This window comes from Pseudophryne corroboree, chromosome 11, assembly GCF_028390025.1.
Source record: "Pseudophryne corroboree isolate aPseCor3 chromosome 11, aPseCor3.hap2, whole genome shotgun sequence".
NCBI lineage: Eukaryota > Metazoa > Chordata > Amphibia > Anura > Myobatrachidae > Pseudophryne > Pseudophryne corroboree.
Genome location: NC_086454.1, coordinates 237,364,921 through 237,388,469, shown reverse-complemented (window position 1 = coordinate 237,388,469; position 23,549 = coordinate 237,364,921). Strand labels below are relative to the sequence as shown.

General features: G+C 39.4%; 1 pseudogene; it reads left to right on the top strand.

The window, feature by feature from the left end:
• The first annotated feature begins 3,917 nt into the window (after positions 1-3,917).
• Positions 3,918-4,036, top strand: LOC134970440 (5S ribosomal RNA; annotated as a pseudogene).
• The last annotated feature ends 19,513 nt before the right edge of the window (positions 4,037-23,549 follow it).

Genomic DNA, 23,549 nt, shown 5'->3' with positions numbered 1-23,549 from the left:
GGTTGAATTTGCACAAGAAAGATTGCATAAATTAGAAAATGATTTAATTATAAGAAAATAGTTTTTTAGAGATAAAAAAGATTATGAGAATGATAAAATACAAAATTGGATGGAAACAGATAGAGAACAGCAGAATCATCAAACCAATAGGTCTAGATTCAGATACCAAAGAGACTTTAATAGGGATAGGTCAAGAAGCGAACATCTCTACCAAAGAAGTGTCGAAGTCAAAAATATTACATAAAAAGAACATACAAACTACACACATATAAGTCGCTATACTTGCAAATACGCGCAGCGAGCACAGCAATATATGGTAACACACGCATTTACACGGACATGCCACAGATATGGATTTGACACTTATTTCATACAGTTTATAATTATAATAATATCAAACGCCAGACATCATGATGATTTAAAATTATATAATGAAGTAATGTCATGTATGTGTATTATTTGAACGAAACCAGATACACCTGTCATATTTGGTATTTAAGCAACCAGATTAATGTGTAGATTCATTTGATACTTGTTATAAAGTTGTAGGACATTGCAACAAATAATTATAATTAAATGTATAAAAGCTAAAATCACTTTTATTAGAACAATAGATATTCCAAACAGGTAGTGGACAGGAAGCTCAGGCCAGCCCTTTGGATGTCTTCAAGGCTGAACCTGATTAGCATATACAAAGAGACTAGTGACTCATCATGAATAAGTTCCCTCCCCCAAACTAGATAACACATTGCTGATCACACAGGATGTCAGTTGCTGTTTGGTCTCAGAGTAAGATGGAGTGCAAGCATGATTTTACAGAGAGAGAGACATAAGCATTGAGGGAATGGTATTGTATTGCTGGCCTGTAACTGTATGTAACTGTAACTGTATGTAACTGTATGTAACTAACTGTATGCAATTGTATGTTTTAACTGCTTACTGTGTGAGTGTAACCATGTAACTATAGGTATACTGTACTTTGTAATATATTGAATCCATATCCTTTTAATAACAAATATATACATCAATGAGCTTTGGAACTCAGATAATGTGTGGGTGTATTGTTTTCTCTTATGGGATGCAGTGTTTTGCGATGTACAGTGCACTTTTATCGTATATGGTAATAAGATGCGCCTGGCGTCTGCAGTATATATTAAAGTGGGCATTTTAAATATTGGTGAGAAAGCAATTTGGCATTCACAGAAGGTAAAATAGAGATAGACCAAGAAGTGATTATTTCCATCAAAAGAATCCCAATAGAAGGAGGTCAGTGAGCAATCACCAAAATAATGAAAGAAAGCGAATGGACCTTTAAACTTGGTACAATAGCTCCCAATGGTCTCAATGAATACATTAATTACAGCGTCTTTTTAGAGTAATCCACACAATCTTCACAGATGTTCTCAGTTGTTTCACACAACAATTCCTGTAGTAATACTGCCTAATTAGTTGACATAGAGAACGGTATTATTACGTTCACTTACACAATAGCCTCTTTATTACCATTCCATTCTTTTCACTTCATATCTTTTTTCCCTCACATCAATTTTCACCTGTAACTTTTCCCTATCCACGCCCATTCTCCACCCTTGATTTCATTACCACTTTCACCTCCCACATTCCATAAATATTCACTTTCATACAAATCCTCATCTCCAATACCAGGCCCCCACTCATTCCCCTCTTTTACTTCCCCCGCTCTACTTTCTCATACTTTTTCATTCTTATCTACTTTCATTCCATTATCATCATCATTTTTATTATTATTTTTACCATTTTTCTATTATTATCATTCTTTTCATTATTTTTATCATTTTTTTAATTTTTTTTTAATTTTTTTAACTTTTTTCATTTTTTATTTTTTTCATTCCTTTCACTTTTTTTCATCATTTTTTTCATTTTTTTACATTTTTTTTTTTCATTTTTTCATTTTCACATCCTTTCATCATACTAATTTTACCTTTAACTTTTTCACTTTCACCAACTTTTCCCTTTCCAAATTCATCCACCACTTTTCAAGGCACACCTATTCACACTACATTCACAATATAATCCCAATCATCCCACATCACTTCAGTCTCTTGTCAGGTTTCAGGTTTAGCTTTTTCCACACTTAGAAAGTACATCCCTTTCCCCTCACAATCATGTCTTATTCACACTCCCTCCTATTCTCATTGGTTTTCTTCACATCATTGCACCGTTAATCATTACACTAATTACTCCCACCGATCTCCTTTATCAGATTTATTTATTTAATAAATTCTCAGCAAGCACTCTGCATTAAACAATAATCTCTTAAAATGTATTTCTTTCCAGATCTATAGTATATTTTATGTCCAGCTGCTTTCTTATTTCACACACATGTACACACATCAGTGTATATCTATCTAGGTGCTCTCTTATGCTACTTTCCATATCTTTAATTGCATTATAGTAACATTATTTTAAGGTACTATCCAGCTAAGTGACAGCCTGTTTGCAATTTTCTTAATGAGATCAGCAGTCACAGTGCTTTTTCCATTCAATCTCGGGTTTCCCCGCTGCTGATCAAAGATTGGCTCTCCAATATGTCCATCATCCTTCTTCACAAGCTTATTGGCTAAAGCTCCTGTTAAGTGACACACACGGAGGGCTCACAGATCAGACGATCGTGTGAACAAGCTCCTCCCAGCGAAACGCGCGTCACTTCCGGTCCGGCACCCGACTTCCGGGACCTCCGCGACGGGGCTCCGGCGGACGGACTCCTCTCCGGCATCGCAGCAAGTATTTGACCGCTCCTTGTAGCGGAATCAGCTCCCCGGCTATATTACCTCCCCGTGTACCCATCACTGGAACACAGGAAAGTTTCACACTGCTCATAAGGCATTATATAGGTCCGTTTCCCTTGCAACTACTGTGCAGGGTACAACACCTGCCTATTGGTTTCCATGGTTACAGCTTATACACAGGATAATTACCAAGTGCAGGAAAACTATTTTCTCAATTGTAAATCTATTATTAGATAGATCTGTCTCCCCAGCAACTACTGTGCAGGGTTAAACACCTGTATCTTGGTTTCCATGGTAACGGCTTACATACAGAGCACTTACTAAGTGCAGGGAAACCACTTATCAACCACTGATTAAATTCCCTGTAAACACAATTAATTAATTAATTAATTAATTGCATATTTGTGATACTTACTCCATACAGGGAAGCATGTATTAGCCCTTTATTAAATCTTTATCAGTGTGGTAACTATTTGATTTTCTGCATTTTTTGCAGGAGAGCTGTATTTACTTGATACACCTACAATTTTTCTGTGTTTGCTGGATTATTGATTACTTGTTTTATATGAATATATGGGTCAGCACACATTTTTGGTTAACATTTTTTGTCAATATTTATTTACAAAATAATCAGTGTAACACCAAGGCGGCTTCTAGCAATAAATGTACAGTCGCTCTTGCAATTTATTGTATTTACGCAAATTCCAATCAGTCATTGCACTGTACTATATGTGATCAGCCGTTGTACCACTTTATGTAAAATTATAGAACCAATGGATAGCTGCCTTTGCAGCTCTTGCAGTTTAATTCATATGATTTTTATTAGTCATCATACTAATTTGTATTAGTCATCATACTAATTTTCTATGCAAAATTATAAGTTGCGTTTATGAATTAGCCTCTTTTTTGCATTATACTCACTAAGTGATTATTACCGTACCTGTCAGCAACTCTTGGTCAACCATCGATTTATGGTTAACCGTCCAGGCAATCCGTATGCTGGAATTTTCTAGTCCACATGCTTTGTATTATACAGCGCAGGTGTATTATTGTCACCTTTTCCCACATCAATGTTTAGCCTTCGGACCATATCTTATTAATTGGCCTCAATACCGGCCACTGCCTATGCTGATAGGTATTTTCTTGACTTCCTACAGTCATACCATGCTGGACATGCCCGATCTCGCTTGATCTTGGAAGCCAAGCAGCATTGGGCCTGGTCAGTACCAGAAAGGGTGACCCTCTGGGAATACCGGGTACTGTAGCAATAAGGAACATACCCTCCGCTGATCAGCATATTTCATCCTAATTAATTTTGTCATTCATTTACTCCAGCTGACCCTCTTTATAGGAGTCCAGATCCATTTAAGCCGGTTTCCGATTATCTCTACTATGATTATACAATTGTATTTACTATCATAATTTCATAGAGATAACAGGAACACTACATTTTCGCTTTGACAAACGTCTAACATTAAATACTCGCTTACAAATCAGTGGGTTTACAGTTATCTTCCTGTCACCCTCTTTATATAAGTGAGTCACACTTCACCCCATCGTCACTACAATTGTGTTTAATACTTGTTTTAATTTATACTGCTGATACACAGCTATAATTATACAATTTTTTTCGTCTGTGAATACCATTAAAAGTTAAGTTTTATCTAATTCTACATACAAACCACATATTCTCTCATCCATCTTTCCATATTTTCCATCAATATATAGAAATTAAGTGTGCCCCTGAGAGACATAATAGTCCTCTTCTTTTTTGCCTCTTTGCAAAACAATCCCATAATAGAGATAGACCAAGAAGTGATTATTTCCATCAAAAGAATCCCAATAGGGAGGTCAGTGAGCAATCACCAAAATAATGAAAGATGGCATGAAGTAATTAGAAATAAAAAAGGGTCTGCAAGATTTACTCCACAGCAGAGCTGTAAGGAATGACACAACCCTGTCCCAGTTAGAAAACATTATGAAACCCTTTCATCTTCCCCACTTTCTACTAGGAGACATTTTTTAGATGGGAATAGAACACACAGCTCCCATATACCCAAAGTAAGGAAGAACTCCATTACAGAATGGATTCTCCACAGGGCATAAAAAGAAGGTTATATACTGGAGAAGAGGAAAGAGGGGCAGTGGGAGGTTCGCCAAAAAAGAGAAAAAACCTGTCAAACCCTACAGAGGAAAATAGACAGGAGTCATCAACCTATCCAATAAGCAGTTATCTGAACCACAAAGTAAGATATTAGAAAAAGGATTAAAATTTGCCCCAGATTTACATACAAATAGATTCGATCTGTTCATAGATCTAAATAAATTCATACGTAGTTTAACCTTACAAAGACACTATTTGAAAAACCCTGTACCTAAGTTGGCCTATGAGCCAATAAAAATCATTGGTATCACTTCCCTCTAAATATTATCCAGTTGAATCTAAAGGAAGTCATAGAGATATTTTTTATGACTGTGTTAAGGAAGAATTTAGAAAATTAAAAATAGACCCAAAGAAACATAGAAATTGTAATCTCAAGCATATAGATAAAAAGGCAATAAAACAACTAAAAACTGATAATATAATGGTGATAAAACAAGCTGATAAAGAGGGGGCAGTTGTAATTCAGAACCGTGACCAATATCTCACTGAGGCATATAAAATTTTGACTGATCCAAATTATCGTCGTGAGACAGGTTAGTTTTACCCTACTGATGAGGTGTTGTCGCCATAGTAATCCTGCTCAGTACGAGAGGAACCGCAGGTTCAGACATTTGGTGTATGTGCTTGGCTGAGGAGCCAATGGGGCGAAGCTACCATCTGTGGGATTATGACTGAACGCCTCTAAGTCAGAATCCCCCCTAAGCGCGACGATACCGCAGCGCCGTCGAGCCACGGTTGGCCTGGGATAGCCGGGCCCGTCCCCCCCGGGGGCCAGGGCCCGGCGCGTAGGGCCGCTCGCCACGGGACCGGAGCGCGGACGGAAGTGGGCCGCCTCTCTCCCGCAGCGCATCGCATGTTCGCTGGGCACCCGGTGCTAAATCATTCGTAGACGACCTGATTCTGGGTCAGGGTTTCGTGCGTAGCAGAGCAGCTCCCTCGCTGCGATCTATTGAAAGTCATCCCTCGAGCCAAGCTTTTGTCGACCACTTATAAGAAACTAGATATGAATCCCACAATGGAATATCAAAAAGGATTATTCCAACTATTAAATACACCAAAAACTGATGGTATAATTGGTGAGAAAGAGATTGATTACTTATACATGAAACATCAACAGCTAGCTACTCTATATCATATACCTAAAGTACATAAAGACAAAAACTGCCCCCCCTCCCTGGAAGGCCCATCATTATATCGGGGATGGATTCCCTGACAGCGAACCTATCCCATTACATAGATTTGAGATTATAAAAATATATAAAAAACCTTAGGTCTTATGTAAAGGATTCTATGAATAGTCTCAATATTTTAAATGAAACCACTTGGAATTCAAATTATAGATGGTTGACAATACATGTCCAATCTTTATATTCATCAATCCCACATCAGAAGGGGTTGGAAGCAGTGGAGAAAAAACTGTTAGAAGATAATGAAATACCAATTTAAGAACGCCAGTTTATATTAGACAGTATTTCCTTTATCTTAAAATACAATTATTTTAAAATTGAGGGTGAGTTTTTTCTGCAATGCCAAGGCACAGCCATGGGAACTAAATTTGTGCCTGCATATGCAAATATATTCATGGCAGACTGGGAATACAATTTTATTTATGAAACAGATTGGGAAAAAACATATTACACTTTATAAAAGATATATAGATGACCTAATTATTATCTGGACAGGAGACCTTAGTGGTATTAACAATGTTATATATTATATTAATATTAATGGTTACAATCTAAAGTTTACTTATAGAACAGAAAAAGAAAGAATTTACTATATAGATCTTATATTGAAGGGTTTGACGTCTGGTAAAATATAAACTTCTACCTTTTTTAAAGATACTGACATGAACAGCTATATTCCTGTGGATAGTTGTCATCTTCCCAATTGGAAGCACAATGTTCCATTTGGACAGTTCCTCAGAATTAGAAGAAATTGTAGCGACGACAGTTGTTACTGGGAACAATCAGAGAAACTTGTAGAAAGATTCCGCGAAAGAGGTTATTGTAAAGAGATAATAGAAGAGGCCAGAATCAAAGCATTTAAAAGAAATAGAACCAAAGTATTGAAACCAAAAATCAACAAAGATCTGAATATGGTCAAAAACCGGCCTTTTATTACCCAATTCAATAAAGAAAATAAACAAAGAAGAATTATTGAAACCAATTGGGCTATTTTGCAAAGAGATGCAATCTTAGGTCCCCATCTTGATCAAAAACCCATGATTACTTTCCGAAAAGCCAAAAATTTGAAAAATATGATAGCTCCAAGTAACTATAGACCAATAGACATGGCAAACAACAAATCAGGTAATTTTTTAAAACAATCAGGTTGTTACCCATGCACTAGATGCATTTGTTGTAAATTTATAGAAACATCACCAGTAATTTATGATGAACTCAATAAAAAATCTTATAGTCTAAAAGGGGTTTATACCTGTAATTCCACCTTTGTCATTTAAAGAATAACTTGTGGATGCTGGAAAGCATACATAGGAAAAACTAAATGTATGATTAAACTGCGGATTCAAGAACATTTGAGGAATATTAAGAACAGGTTCAGCACAAACAGTGTACCTGGACATTTTTCTGAGTTCCATAATTCTGATACAAAAAGCTTGAAGTTTACTATATTGGAGCATATTAAAGAAAGTGACAGAGGAGGTAATAGAGAGTTACAATTATCCAAAAGAAAGTCATATTAAATATTTACCTTAAATACCCTTACACCGTTTGGGATCAATGAGGGAATTGACATTGTCTCTTTTTTGTGATAAAGACAATTTGTGATAAAAACAGATTGTTATATTATTATTCATTATTATTTTTGTATGACCATGGGTGATGGATCTCACTGGGATTATCATTCATTATCCATTGTTTGTTGTTTGGATTCATATGCATTGTTATCATTGTGGTCTGTGTAAAATGTGTGTCAGTAGAAGGACTCAAGTAAAAGCTTTATCATTAACATCATATAGGGACTATAAAATATGTTAACAATAAAGGAGTTAAATAGAAACAGTATATATACATTAATATATATACCACTAATGATATAAAAACACTGATTCAATAGAATAAATATATATTTCATGTAAGGAAAGAATAGAAAAAGTATGATTGAATTAATAAACACCGTCAAAGAAATTAACAATAAATATAAGAACAATAGACACATTGGATCACTTAATATGTTTAGATTTAATATATATTTTATAAAAATAAAGTATTTATGAACACAATATAATAATAAAGACAATAAGAATAATAATTCACCAAACACACATAAAAATGTATTTTATAAGGTAAAATGATTAAGATTACGTTGCTAAGGCACCGTTTATAATTCTTGACCAGATAACATATAGGTGGTGTTAATGTAGTAATATAATGTGTTGTTAACAAATGTGTAAAATATTTTATATCATAGGGATTATGACTGGTTTCCCAGTGCATGAATTGCAGCCATCCCCGAGTAATCATGCCCCATGTGACCACGATTAGCCCAATGTGATCGCAGCCACATGATGAGCGCAATGATGTAGTGCACATCAAAATGAGGCCTGAGACTCAATCAGGAAGCAAGTCTGCTCCGGTTGATGCAGAGTGACGGGACATGCGCGATGACGTCGCGCCCGTCACTATGAGGCTTGGAAGACATACAGGAAGAGGTTCTCCACTCCTGAATTATAAATCTAACAATTAAGTTAATAAAGCTGGTGAATCAGGTCTTTTCTCGTTTGCAAACCCTCTTCATGTATTATTAATAGTCACTAAAGGTGTATTATAGTAATAAGGGATTTTAAATATGTGTTTAAACCATAGAAAATTATATATACTAATTACATCAATTAAGCAATTAATAAGATCAGACAGGAAGTGAGGTAACCTGCTGTGGAGCTTAACTAGAGAGCCTAGGAGCTCAGCATTCATACCACATTTGGATTACCATGCATACAGGCATATAGGATTGCTGTTGGTAAGCCACATATATAAATAATTAAAAAACTTTTTATCTTATTGATGCTAAATACTAGATTATGTAGTAATACACTGTTGTTTTTTATTAGGAGAAGAGATAAATGGCTTGATAGCAGTCAAAAGCTCCTTTTTTGATACCAATACTAATATAAGCAACCAGTGAGTATTTTTCAGCTTTAAACTTATCATTGAAAGACCAAATTAATTAAATTAATTAATGGGATTTAACATCTTCTCCTAGGATTGTTTTAATTAGAGTCCTGCAAAATCTGTTGAATTGTGGAAAGCAATTGAGACTATCTCATCAAAAATTCCGAATTGAATTAATTTAAACCCAGATATATATTCAGTAAGTATGTATGACTAAAGAAGGATAAATATGTTAAAATCATGTTAGACACAATAACCTAAATTAGTTTTTTCAAATAGGTATAATAATTGGCTTTACTTATGATCTAACTAACGTTTAAAAGTAAGTACCATATATATCAATTAATCAATTTATTATGGAATCTTTCAACAGACAACCATCATTTTAATATGTGCTATAAGTTGTAACTCAATGTAATAGAGTACAAATAATTATTTATAGAAGAAAATTTGAAAACAGTCATTCATTATATGGATTAATAACTTATTGAGATATATACGATTAATTCTGTCTTCTTGAGAAATAGATTATTTGGAAAATAAATATACCATAATTGTTTTTTACTGTGCATAAAGATATTTTTCTCCTCTTCATTATTATTATTATTATTATTATTATTATTATTATTATTATTATCTTTTCTCCTTACCACACCCTAAAGAACACCCCTGAAGAAGTCACTATAAGACGAAACGCGTTGGTTGAAAACTTTTATTAGTATTTAATGTACAATTTGAACAAATAATTGTTTATCCAGTGACCAACATCGCATTGTAAAAAATCTGATTACAAATGTAACTTTGGATTATGCTGTTTTAATAATAAAAATATGTGTGTTTTTAACATATGGGTGTTTAAATGTGTGAGGTATATATAAAGTCATCCTCTCTTTATATACATATTTAGAAGAATCATTATTAGACAAATATTTGTTTAATCTGTTAAATAAGAGTGATCCACAGGGTTTTATATATCTATCTTCATATTGATCCTTATCGGCAAGGGATTCCTTTCCTGTGTTGAAGCTGCCTAAAAAGAGTAGTGGTAAATAAGCTGTTTGATACAGAATAATTAACTTAAAAGGCCAGTAGTTCTACAAGGCTTCACTACTGAGACACCCGGAATGTCTCAGTCCGCTGCGACGGCAAACAGCCTCAGACGTGCGGATGGGCAACGGCTCTCTCCTGGGTCAGCTCACACAATACTACAGCATCAACGCATTTTGGGGGTCCGCCCCCACGAGGATGTCTCAGTAGTGAAGCACAGCCTCAATTTGGGAACGGGTATGCATCCTTTATTATTTTAACCTTTTGTGAATAAATTCCATGATGGGATTGCTTTTTATCTACATCTGTCTGGCATTGATTTGTGGCTGTCTGAAACTGAGTCTCTGACAGCACTACGAGGTGCATTGAAGGTGCCATACGGGACTGCACAGTTTAAAGATAGCTTTCAGTGAACGGTATCGGTTCACTTAAAGTGAGTGTTATTACAATAGGGGACACAGCAAGGATGATGATTATGTTTGACTGATTAGAAACTACTAGCAACACGCTGGATGCAAAGTTTACATGAACTTTTCTCTATATAAAATCTATAGATAGTACAAAAGGGAAAACGCACTTTTATGGAATCCCTGTATTGCTGTTGTATATAATTGTTAATTGGGATATTTGTTGAAGGTTTGTCCCATTTATTGTATCAGACACACACAAGATAAATTTATGTGTGTTATATACTGCAGACATTTTTTAAATTGAGTGGCTTTTAGTGCTGTACATTCCTCTCCAATCCCCATTTGTCCTTAAAAAATGGATTACCATTCTCGCAGATGTTACGCACACACAGCAATCATGAACATCTGTCAGAGGGACTTGATGTTGTGGTGAATAAGTTTAGATTGAAGGGATGCAGTATTGTCATAACATCATGTTTATGCTCTAAGTAGCATTGTCCGACTTAGCCAAATGTGGTATTAATTTGGTACTTGAAAAAATACTGACGTGCCGTGCCTTGGTTTGGACAATTGTTTTTGACTGTTTAATCTAGGAAGGGCACACAGGAACCTAAATATTTTTATTGGAGTGTCAGATTTTACTGTATTCTCCATATATATATATATATATATAGGTAGAAGGCGATGAAGCAGTCAGCGGCACTCAGGGTCTTGTTTCAGCAAGTAAGTGTATTTAAAAAATCACGGCATAGAGGTTGCCATGCCATGATTTTTTTAAATACACTTACTTGCTGAAACAAGACGCTGAGTGCCGCTGACTGCTTCATCGCCTTCTACCTAACACATTTGTACCAGAGGGCACATATTTCTTGTTGTGGTAGTGCCGGTACAACGCACCTTCGTTTTATATATATATATATATATATACACATATATACACTAGAGATGAGCGGGTTCGGTTTCTCTGAATCCGAACCCGCCAGAACTTCATGTTTTTTTTCACGGGTCCGAGCGACTCGGATCTTCCCGCCTTGCTCGGTTAACCCGAGCGTGCCCGAACGTCATCATGACGCTGTCGGATTCTCGCGAGGCTCGGATTCTATATAAGGAGCCGCGCGTCGCCGCCATTTTCACACGTGCATTGAGATTGATAGGGAGAGGACGTGGCTGGCGTCCTCTCCGTTTAGACACTTGATTTACTAATTTTGGGGAGCATTAGGAGTACTCAGTAGTGTACAGTGCAGAGTTTTGCTGATAGTGACCAGTGACTGACCACCACTTTTATTTATAATCCGTTCTCTGCCTGAAAAAAGCGATACACAGCACACAGTGACTCAGTCACATACCATATCTGTGTGCACTGCTCAGGCTCAGGCCAGTGTGCTGCATCATCTATTATCTATATATAATATTATATATATCTGTCTGACTGCTCAGCTCACACAGCTTATAATTGTGGGGGAGACTGGGGAGCACTACTGCAGTGCCAGTTATAGGTTATAGCAGGAGCCAGGAGTACATAATATATTATATAGTGAGTGACCACCAGACACACAGTGCAGTTTATTTAATATATCCGTTCTCTGCCTGAAAAAAGCGATACACACAGTGACTCAGTCAGTCACATACCATATCTGTGTGCACTGCTCAGGCTCAGGCCAGTGTGCTGCATCATCTATATATATTATATATCTGTCTGACTGCTCAGCTCACACAGCTTATAATTGTGGGGGAGACTGGGGAGCACTACTGCAGTGCCAGTTATAGGTTATAGCAGGAGCCAGGAGTACATAATATTATATTAAAATTAAACAGTGCACACTTTTGCTGCAGGAGTGCCACTGCCAGTGTGACTAGTGACCAGTGACCTGACCACCAGTATATAATATTAGTAGTATACTATCTCTTTATCAACCAGTCTATATTAGCAGCAGACACAGTACAGTGCGGTAGTTCACGGCTGTGGCTACCTCTGTGTCGGCACTCGGCAGCCCGTCCATAATTGTATATACCAGTGACCTAACCGTGGTTTTTTTTTCTTTCTTTATACATACATACTAGTTACGAGTATACTATCTCTTTATCAACCAGTCTATATATTAGCAGCAGACACAGTACAGTGCGGTAGTTCACGGCTGTGGCTACCTCTGTGTCGGCACTCGGCAGCCCGTCCATAATTGTATATACCAGTGACCTAACCGTGGTTTTTTTTTCTTTCTTTATACATACATACTAGTTACGAGTATACTATCTCTTTATCAACCAGTCTATATATTAGCAGCAGACACAGTACAGTGCGGTAGTTCACGGCTGTGGCTACCTCTGTGTCGGCACTCGGCAGCCCGTCCATAATTGTATATACCAGTGACCTAACCGTGGTTTTTTTTTCTTTCTTTATACATACATACTAGTTACGAGTATACTATCTCTTTATCAACCAGTCTATATATTAGCAGCAGACACAGTACAGTGCGGTAGTTCACGGCTGTGGCTACCTCTGTGTCGGCACTCGGCAGCCCGTCCATAATTGTATATACCAGTGACCTAACCGTGGTTTTTTTTTCTTTCTTTATACATACATACTAGTTACGAGTATACTATCTCTTTATCAACCAGTCTATATATTAGCAGCAGACACAGTACAGTGCGGTAGTTCACGGCTGTGGCTACCTCTGTGTCGGCACTCGGCAGCCCGTCCATAATTGTATATACCAGTGACCTAACCGTGGTTTTTTTTTCTTTCTTTATACATACATACTAGTTACGAGTATACTATCTCTTTATCAACCAGTCTATATATTAGCAGCAGACACAGTACAGTGCGGTAGTTCACGGCTGTGGCTACCTCTGTGTCGGCACTCGGCAGCCCGTCCATAATTGTATATACCAGTGACCTAACCGTGGTTTTTTTTTCTTTCTTTATACATACATACTAGTTACGAGTATACTATCTCTTTATCAACCAGTCTATATATTAGCAGCAGACACAGTACAGTGCGGTAGTTCACGGCTGTGGCTACCTCTGTGTCGGCACTCGGCAGCCCGTCCATAATTGTATATACCAGTGACCTAACCGTGGTTTTTTTTTCTTTCTTTATACATACATACTAGTTACGAGTATACTATCTCTTTATCAACCAGTCTATATATTAGCAGCAGACACAGTACAGTGCGGTAGTTCACGGCTGTGGCTACCTCTGTGTCGGCACTCGGCAGCCCGTCCATAATTGTATATACCAGTGACCTAACCGTGGTTTTTTTTTCTTTCTTTATACATACATACTAGTTACGAGTATACTATCTCTTTATCAACCAGTCTATATATTAGCAGCAGACACAGTACAGTGCGGTAGTTCACGGCTGTGGCTACCTCTGTGTCGGCACTCGGCAGCCCGTCCATAATTGTATATACCAGTGACCTAACCGTGGTTTTTTTTTCTTTCTTTATACATACATACTAGTTACGAGTATACTATCTCTTTATCAACCAGTCTATATATTAGCAGCAGACACAGTACAGTGCGGTAGTTCACGGCTGTGGCTACCTCTGTGTCGGCACTCGGCAGCCCGTCCATAATTGTATATACCAGTGACCTAACCGTGTTTTTTTTTTCTTTCTTTATACATACATACTAGTTACGAGTATACTATCTCTTTATCAACCAGTCTATATATTAGCAGCAGACACAGTACAGTGCGGTAGTTCACGGCTGTGGCTACCTCTGTGTCGGCACTCGGCAGCCCGTCCATAATTGTATATACCACCTAACCGTGGTTTTTTTTTCTTTCTTTATACATACATACTAGTTACGAGTATACTATCTCTTTATCAACCAGTCTATATATTAGCAGCAGACACAGTACAGTGCGGTAGTTCACGGCTGTGGCTACCTCTGTGTCGGCACTCGGCAGCCCGTCCATAATTGTATACTAGTATCCAATCCATCCATCTCCATTGTTTACCTGAGGTGCCTTTTAGTTGTGCCTATTAAAATATGGAGAACAAAAATGTTGAGGTTCCAAAATTAGGGAAAGATCAAGATCCACTTCCACCTCGTGATGAAGCTGCTGCCACTAGTCATGGCCGAGACGATGAAATGCCAGCAACGTCGTCTGCCAAGGCCGATGCCCAATGGCATAGTACAGAGCATGTCAAAACCAAAACACCAAATATCAGTAAAAAAAGGACTCCAAAACCTAAAATAAAATTGTCGGAGGAGAAGCGTAAACTTGCCAATATGCCATTTACCACACGGAGTGGCAAGGAACGGCTGAGGCCCTGGCCTATGTTCATGGCTAGTGGTTCAGCTTCACATGAGGATGGAAGCACTCAGCCTCTCGCTAGAAAACTGAAAAGACTCAAGCTGGCAAAAGCACCGCAAAGAACTGTGCGTTCTTTGAAATCCCAAATCCACAAGGAGAGTCCAATTGTGTCGGTTGCGATGCCTGACCTTCCCAACACTGGACGTGAAGAGCATGCGCCTTCCACCATTTGCACGCCCCCTGCAAGTGCTGGAAGGAGCACCCGCAGTCCAGTTCCTGATAGTCAGATTGAAGATGTCAGTGTTGAAATACACCAGGATGAGGAGGATATGGGTGTTGCTGGCGCTGGGGAGGAAATTGACCAGGAGGATTCTGATGGTGAGGTGGTTTGTTTAAGTCAGGCACCCGGGGAGACACCTGTTGTCCGTGGGAGGAATATGGCCGTTGACATGCCAGGTGAAAATACCAAAAAAATCAGCTCTTCGGTGTGGAGGTATTTCACCAGAAATGCGGACAACAGGTGTCAAGCCGTGTGTTCCCTTTGTCAAGCTGTAATAAGTAGGGGTAAGGACGTTAACCACCTCGGAACATCCTCCCTTATACGTCACCTGCAGCGCATTCATAATAAGTCAGTGACAAGTTCAAAAACTTTGGGTGACAGCGGAAGCAGTCCACTGACCAGTAAATCCCTTCCTCTTGTAACCAAGCTCACGCAAACCACCCCACCAACTCCCTCAGTGTCAATTTCCTCCTTCCCCAGGAATGCCAATAGTCCTGCAGGCCATGTCACTGGCAATTCTGATGAGTCCTCTCCTGCCTGGGATTCCTCCGATGCATCCTTGCGTGTAACGCCTACTGCTGCTGGCGCTGCTGTTGTTGCCGCTGGGAGTCGATGGTCATCCCAGAGGGGAAGTCGTAAGCCCACTTGTACTACTTCCAGTAAGCAATTGACTGTTCAACAGTCCTTTGCGAGGAAGATGAAATATCACAGCAGTCATCCTACTGCAAAGCGGATAACTGAGTCCTTGACAACTATGTTGGTGTTAGACGTGCGTCCGGTATCCGCCGTTAGTTCACAGGGAACTAGACAATTTATTGAGGCAGTGTGCCCCCGTTACCAAATACCATCTAGGTTCCACTTCTCTAGGCAGGCGATACCGAGAATGTACACGGACGTCAGAAAAAGACTCACCAGTGTCCTAAAAAATGCAGTTGTACCCAATGTCCACTTAACCACGGACATGTGGACAAGTGGAGCAGGGCAGGGTCAGGACTATATGACTGTGACAGCCCACTGGGTAGATGTATGGACTCCCGCCGCAAGAACAGCAGCGGCGGCACCAGTAGCAGCATCTCGCAAACGCCAACTCTTTCCTAGGCAGGCTACGCTTTGTATCACCACTTTCCAGAATACGCACACAGCTGAAAACCTCTTACGGCAACTGAGGAAGATCATCGCGGAATGGCTTACCCCAATTGGACTCTCCTGTGGATTTGTGGCATCGGACAACGCCAGCAATATTGTGTGTGCATTAAATATGGGCAAATTCCAGCACGTCCCATGTTTTGCACATACCTTGAATTTGGTGGTGCAGAATTTTTTAAAAAACGACAGGGGCGTGCAAGAGATGCTGTCGGTGGCCAGAAAAATTGCGGGACACTTTCGGCGTACAGGCACCACGTACAGAAGACTGGAGCACCACCAAAAACTACTGAACCTGCCCTGCCATCATCTGAAGCAAGAAGTGGTAACGAGGTGGAATTCAACCCTCTATATGCTTCAGAGGTTGGAGGAGCAGCAAAAGGCCATTCAAGCCTATACAATTGAGCACGATATAGGAGATGGAATGCACCTGTCTCAAGCGCAGTGGAGAATGATTTCAACGTTGTGCAAGGTTCTGATGCCCTTTGAACTTGCCACACGTGAAGTCAGTTCAGACACTGCCAGCCTGAGTCAGGTCATTCCCCTCATCAGGCTTTTGCAGAAGAAGCTAGAGGCATTGAAGAAGGAGCTAAAAGGGAGCGATTCCGCTAGGCATGTGGGACTTGTGGATGCAGCCCTTAATTCGCTTAACAAGGATTCACGGGTGGTCAATCTGTTGAAATCAGAGCACTACATTTTGGCCACCGTGCTCGATCCTAGATTTAAAGCCTACCTTGGATCTCTCTTTCCGGCAGACACAGGTCTGCTGGGGTTGAAAGACCTGCTGGTGACAAAATTGTCAAGTCAAGCGGAACGCGACCTGTCAACATCTCCTCCTTCACATTCTCCCACAACTGGGGGTGCGAGGAAAAGGCTCAGAATTCCGAGCCCACCCGCTGGCGGTGATGCAGGGCAGTCTGGAGCGACTGCTGATGCTGACATCTGGTCCGGACTGAAGGACCTGACAACGATTACGGACATGTCGTCTACTGTCACTGCATATGATTCTCTCAACATTGATAGAATGGTGGAGGATTATATGAGTGACCGCATCCAAGTAGGCACGTCACACAGTCCGTACTTATACTGGCAGGAAAAAGAGGCAATTTGGAGGCCCTTGCACAAACTGGCTTTATTCTACCTAAGTTGCCCTCCCACAAGTGTGTACTCCGAAAGAGTGTTTAGTGCCGCCGCTCACCTTGTCAGCAATCGGCGTACGAGGTTACATCCAGAAAATGTGGAGAAGATGATGTTCATTAAAATGAATTATAATCAATTCCTCCGCGGAGACATTGACCAGCAGCAATTGCCTCCACAAAGTACACAGGGAGCTGAGATGGTGGATTCCAGTGGGGACGAATTGATAATCTGTGAGGAGGGGGATGTACACGGTGATATATCGGAGGGTGAAGATGAGGTGGACATCTTGCCTCTGTAGAGCCAGTTTGTGCAAGGAGAGATTAATTGCTTCTTTTTTGGGGGGGGTCCAAACCAACCCGTCATATCAGTCACAGTCGTGTGGCAGACCCTGTCACTGAAATGATGGGTTGGTTAAAGTGTGCATGTCCTGTTTTGTTTATACAACATAAGGGTGGGTGGGAGGGCCCAAGGACAATTCCATCTTGCACCTCTTTTTTCTTTTCTTTTTCTTTGCATCATGTGCTGATTGGGGAGGGTTTTTTGGAAGGGACATCCTGCGTGACACTGCAGTGCCACTCCTAGATGGGCCCGGTGTTTGTGTCGGCCACTAGGGTCGCTAATCTTACTCACACAGTCAGCTACCTCATTGCGCCTCTTTTTTTCTTTGCGTCATGTGCTGTTTGGGGAGGGTTTTTTGGAAGGGACATCCTGCGTGACACTGCAGTGCCACTCCTAGATGGGCCCGGTGTTTGTGTCGGCCACTAGGGTCGCTAATCTTACTCACACAGTCAGCTACCTCATTGCGCCTCTTTTTTTCTTTGCGTCATGTGCTGTTTGGGGAGGGTTTTTTGGAAGGGACATCCTGCGTGACACTGCAGTGCCACTCCTAGATGTGCCCGGTGTTTGTGTCGGCCACTAGGGTCGCTAATCTTACTCACACAGTCAGCTACCTCATTGCGCCTCTTTTTTTCTTTGCGTCATGTGCTGTTTGGGGAGGGTTTTTTGGAAGGGCCATCCTGCGTGACACTGCAGTGCCACTCCTAGATGGGCCCGGTGTTTGTGTCGGCCACTAGGGTCGCTAATCTTACTCACACAGCTACCTCATTGCGCCTCTTTTTTTCTTTGCGTCATGTGCTGTTTGGGGAGGGTTTTTTGGAAGGGACATCCTGCGTGACACTGCAGTGCCACTCCTAGATGGGCCCGGTGTTTGTGTCGGCCACTAGGGTCGCTAATCTTACTCACACAGTCAGCTACCTCATTGCGCCTCTTTTTTTCTTTGCGTCATGTGCTGTTTGGGGAGGGTTTTTTGGAAGGGCCATCCTGCGTGACACTGCAGTGCCACTCCTAGATGGGCCCGGTGTTTGTGTCGGCCACTAGGGTCGCTTATCTTACTCACACAGCTACCTCATTGCGCCTCTTTTTTTCTTTGCGTCATGTGCTGTTTGGGGAGGGTTTTTTGGAAGGGCCATCCTGCGTGACACTGCAGTGCCACTCCTAGATGGGCCCGGTGTTTGTGTCGGCCACTAGGGTCGCTAATCTTACTCACACAGCTACCTCATTGCGCCTCTTTTTTTCTTTGCGTCATGTGCTGTTTGGGGAGGGTTTTTTGGAAGGGACATCCTGCGTGACACTGCAGTGCCACTCCTAGATGGGCCCGGTGTTTGTGTCGGCCACTAGGGTCGCTTATCTTACTCACACAGCGACCTCGGTGCAAATTTTAGGACTAAAAATAATATTGTGAGGTGTGAGGTATTCAGAATAGACTGAAAATGAGTGTAAATTATGGTTTTTGAGGTTAATAATACTTTGGGATCAAAATGACCCCCAAATTCTATGATTTAAGCTGTTTTTTAGTGTTTTTGGAAAAAAACACCCGAATCCAAAACACACCCGAATCCGACAAAAAAAATTCGGTGAGGTTTTGCCAAAACGCGTTCGAACCCAAAACACGGCCGCGGAACCGAACCCAAAACCAAAACACAAAACCCGAAAAATTTCAGGCGCTCATCTCTATACACTGTACATATATAAAAAGAGATAGGGAACTGTCATATGCATACAAAATGGTGTCTTTTGTGGGACAGTTAGAGTTAAATGCTTATATGGTACAAGTACATTTAAAAGTTTTTTTGACAGAGAGGTATGTCTCGCAAGAAAGTACAAAGAACATTGTATGGTTCGTATGTGACCACACAGACAAGTGTTTAAGTTGCAGATAGTTCAATATTGAATAACCTTGTTATTAATCCAGGTACATACTGTGAAATTTTATAACTTGTGCCTATATTTGAGGCAACACTGACCACCTATTGCAGACATATTATGCCTCTATTATGTTTACATATAAAGCACCCAAAGGGTTTAGATATCCAGGGAGTATAATATGTTGGATTGGTAGTCTGTGTTTTAATACTTTGAAAAGAAGATTTTTGCTAATTTTTTTGAACATTAACATCTTACTTACACAATTATTGGATTCTCATCAAGCACTTTTTTTAGGATTGGAACCAATTGCAGAATAGCAACATTTTAATTTTAAATGAAGAGTTATTATATTTAGACACAAATGCTAAAGACCTATCACACATTTTATTTGTGGTATTTACAGTTTTCTCCTAAATTAATAAGTCAGATCTATCTAAATTAAGCGTTGTCTAAAAAGCCTCATCTAGTATATCAGTTGAATAACATTTTTCTTTGAATGATTTAAGTAATATAACTTGTTCAGTCAATTTAGTCTGGGTACAGTTGTGTTCAATCATTTCTTTTGATGGTAACTGCTAAATTCAAGCTAATTGCTGTAGTCCATGTCTTTTAAGTAAGTGGACATACAAATTTGGTTATCCACGATTTCAAGGGAGATATCCAATAAATGAATACTACTCATGTGAATAGTGCTCATGAAGTGAGATTGAAATGATTGTGATTAAGGTAACCAACAAAACAGAAAGCTGATAATAGATCCAATTTCCAAATAATAAATGTAATCTATATAGCTTCCATAGAGGACCAGGTTTGCACCAAAACCACCATCCCAGATGAACTGCTGCTTGAATTTGCCCATATAACGGTGCTGAGGATCTGTAGATTGAAAACATGATTAAATAAAAAATAATTGTGCATGATAATATAGTGCATAGCAGAAGAAGTAGAAATTTTACCTGTTCCCTGAGACCTCAGAGTCTCCCTCAATAAATCATTCCACTGCTTTGATACCAAGAGATTGTGGAACAAAACATCACATATAAGAAATAAATAATCTAGCTACCACTGTACATAAGCAATCAGAAGCAAAAATAGCAGTATAAACCTGCCAGCATATTTTTGGAGTGTGGGAGGAAACCAGAGTACCCATAAGAAATCCACGCAAGCACAGGGAGAATATGTAAACTCTTCACAGTTAGGGTCATGGTGGAAATTGAACCATGACCTCAGTGCTCTGAGGCAGTATTGCTAACCATTACACCGTCCATAGTTTAGTGAAAGTAGGTGGGAATAATGTGGTGCTCTAAGAAAAATGTGAAGTCATCCTTGTATATAACACTCTGAGAGTGTACAGAATATAGTAATGATTGTCATTCTCTAAAAAAAAAATTAGGACCACTTGGGAAAATGCTACAGAATTTAGTGTCAGTTGATTGTCTTAAGGCTTTGGTAACATAGTATTATTAGTATAGTATTTTGAACCATGACTCCACCTCCTATTTTTGTCTACTTTTTTAATCTCTTTCACAGCATTCCCTTCAGAAAAAGTGAGACTTTATTTACAGTACTGTATATCATAAATCAGATTGAGATTTATTGCAAAGTACAGGACCAAAAATTCAGACACTGTTTTTTTTTATAGTAAGTAAAAAGTTCCTCAATGTTGGAAAAAGTCTTATCCATAACTATCAAAGTTCAATCTATAGTAATTTAAAAAAAATCAGATTTTTTTTAGCAAATTAGTGATTCTTGCAGAAGTTTTTAATATACCTATTGAGTTCCATGAATAGTTCAAAAAGATTGGTGACCAATGAATGGTCAAATTTTAGACATTAGTTAATAAACTGATTTGTGCTTGAAAGTTAGGTTAAAAATTTACTTTTGACTTTATTGATTTAGATTTTTGTATTGTTTGTTGTTTCTTCTCTTTTGAAGAAACCACTCTATCTTTCTCTCTTATCTTTTTGGAGGTGCTAATCTTTGGTATGATGGGCTCTGTGGAGAGGAGGATTGTAAAATTTTATTGTGATTTTGAACTATCTCTTTGTGCTGGTGAATAGGATGATGAGATATTCTATCATGTTTATTCTGAGTATGGTGTTCATTAGATGCATTAAATAGGTGTTCACCTAAAGGTAAATCTTTACATGGTTTAGATCAAGTGTAAGTGTAGTGGGTTTAATGAAAATCTTGTGTATGATTGTCTTTCCTATGGAAGGGCCTAGATCTATCAAAATTGGGCCATGGAGTATGATGGATACTACTTCTATTTACCTGAAGTGGTCTCTATAAGGACAGAATTGTCAGTTACAGTAAAGATTGTCATTTGGTTATCATAATAATTTCTACAGTCTCTTTCAAATTTGTGCTTTTACTTATGTATAATCTTTTTCTCATATTTAACAACTTAGTCATTAATTTACAGAATCTTGAATTAGATAAGAAAGTACAAATGGTTTCAATCTCAGTTTCTATACTTTAACTTGTTTCTTCCCTATGTTTTTTTCCCTATGTGCAATCAAAATCTTCATCAATGCAAAAGAACATAGGACAAGAGTCTTGCTACATTTTTTAGTGAATGGAACCTCATCCTTCTTGAAACAGCTATGAAAATGCCTCTGGGAATTATTTTCATATCCAGATATTTCTCTAACATACTGTTTATTCTTCTAACCAGTGTCTCATTTCACTTTTCAAAAGGTTCTCCAATTTATAAAATGTTTATACACATGGTTAACAATCTTGTTAAAATAATCTTGCCTCCTAGTGAAGAATTTTTTATAACATTTTAGACTCCTTTGGAAAATGACTAAATAAACTACAGCACCAATGCAGTAATAATGGTGAACTAAAAAAGTTAGGTGCTCTGTTAATTCTAGTCAATAAGTACTGAAAGAAGGAGCTGCTCCCTGAGTAGAATCTGCAAGAATATTAAGGATATAACAAGAAAAAAAGATCAACATAACACAGTTTTCCAAATGTCACCATTTCAGTCCAGGTTTTAAGGATATCCATGCTTGAGACCAGATGGTTAAATCAAATTAACTGAGGTACAGATGTAGCAGCCCTCATCATTGTCGTGATGCATACTCATGTGCACACACATCACAGCAACAATTTAGTGTGCCTGAGTGTAAATAGCTGCACCCACATTCGCACAGTGTAATCCAATGGATCACGGGTTCAACCATTCACACGTGCTCACTGGTGGGCACTTTAATCATGGCAACGTAGTCGCACCTGCAAATAGTTGTGGGTGCAATGAGGACTGCTACATCTGTACTAATTAAGTCACCTTTGCTCAAGCATGGATATCCTTAAAACCTGTACTGTAATGGCAGAGTTTTAAAACCTCTGAAATAACCAGAAATTTGTGATACTGGCGGAAGGAACAGGTAAACAATGTACAAATATTTTGACATGGAAATTACAACTAAAGACACTAATAAAAGTAGCCAGGCAACAGTGTAGAGTTATCACATACTGGACCTGATTCAGAGTCGCACGGTGCTGCAACCACTTTAGCGACTCTTACTATAGCTTCATTAGCAACTTTATGTTATATCTAGTATCAGCCTTGCCCTGGCTTATGAGCGTGCATCTGAATGTGCAAGGACTGACTCGCTTTGTGCATCTTTAGGGGGTAATTAAGACTAGATTACTGCAGCAGCAGCAATCGCAGTCTGAATCCATATGTGGAGTACGCACGCGCAGTGGGCACACTGTGCCTGCACTCCCTGGGAGCCCAGTGAGATGCTAACAACATCTCTGGGCTATGATTGCCACTGCCTGATTAAAAGGCAGAGGTGGTCGCGGAGTGGGAGGGGGCGTGCCTATGGTGTTAGAATGCGTGGTCTGGGCAACGCAGGCGTGTTGGGGAGTCAGACCGCGGTGGCTGCGTAATGTCACACGCGGCCAACCGACCTGGGACGCGGCAGATGGCCTCCTGCCAGCGCGCAGGACCTGCGCAGGCAGGGAGCTATTCGCCAGCTG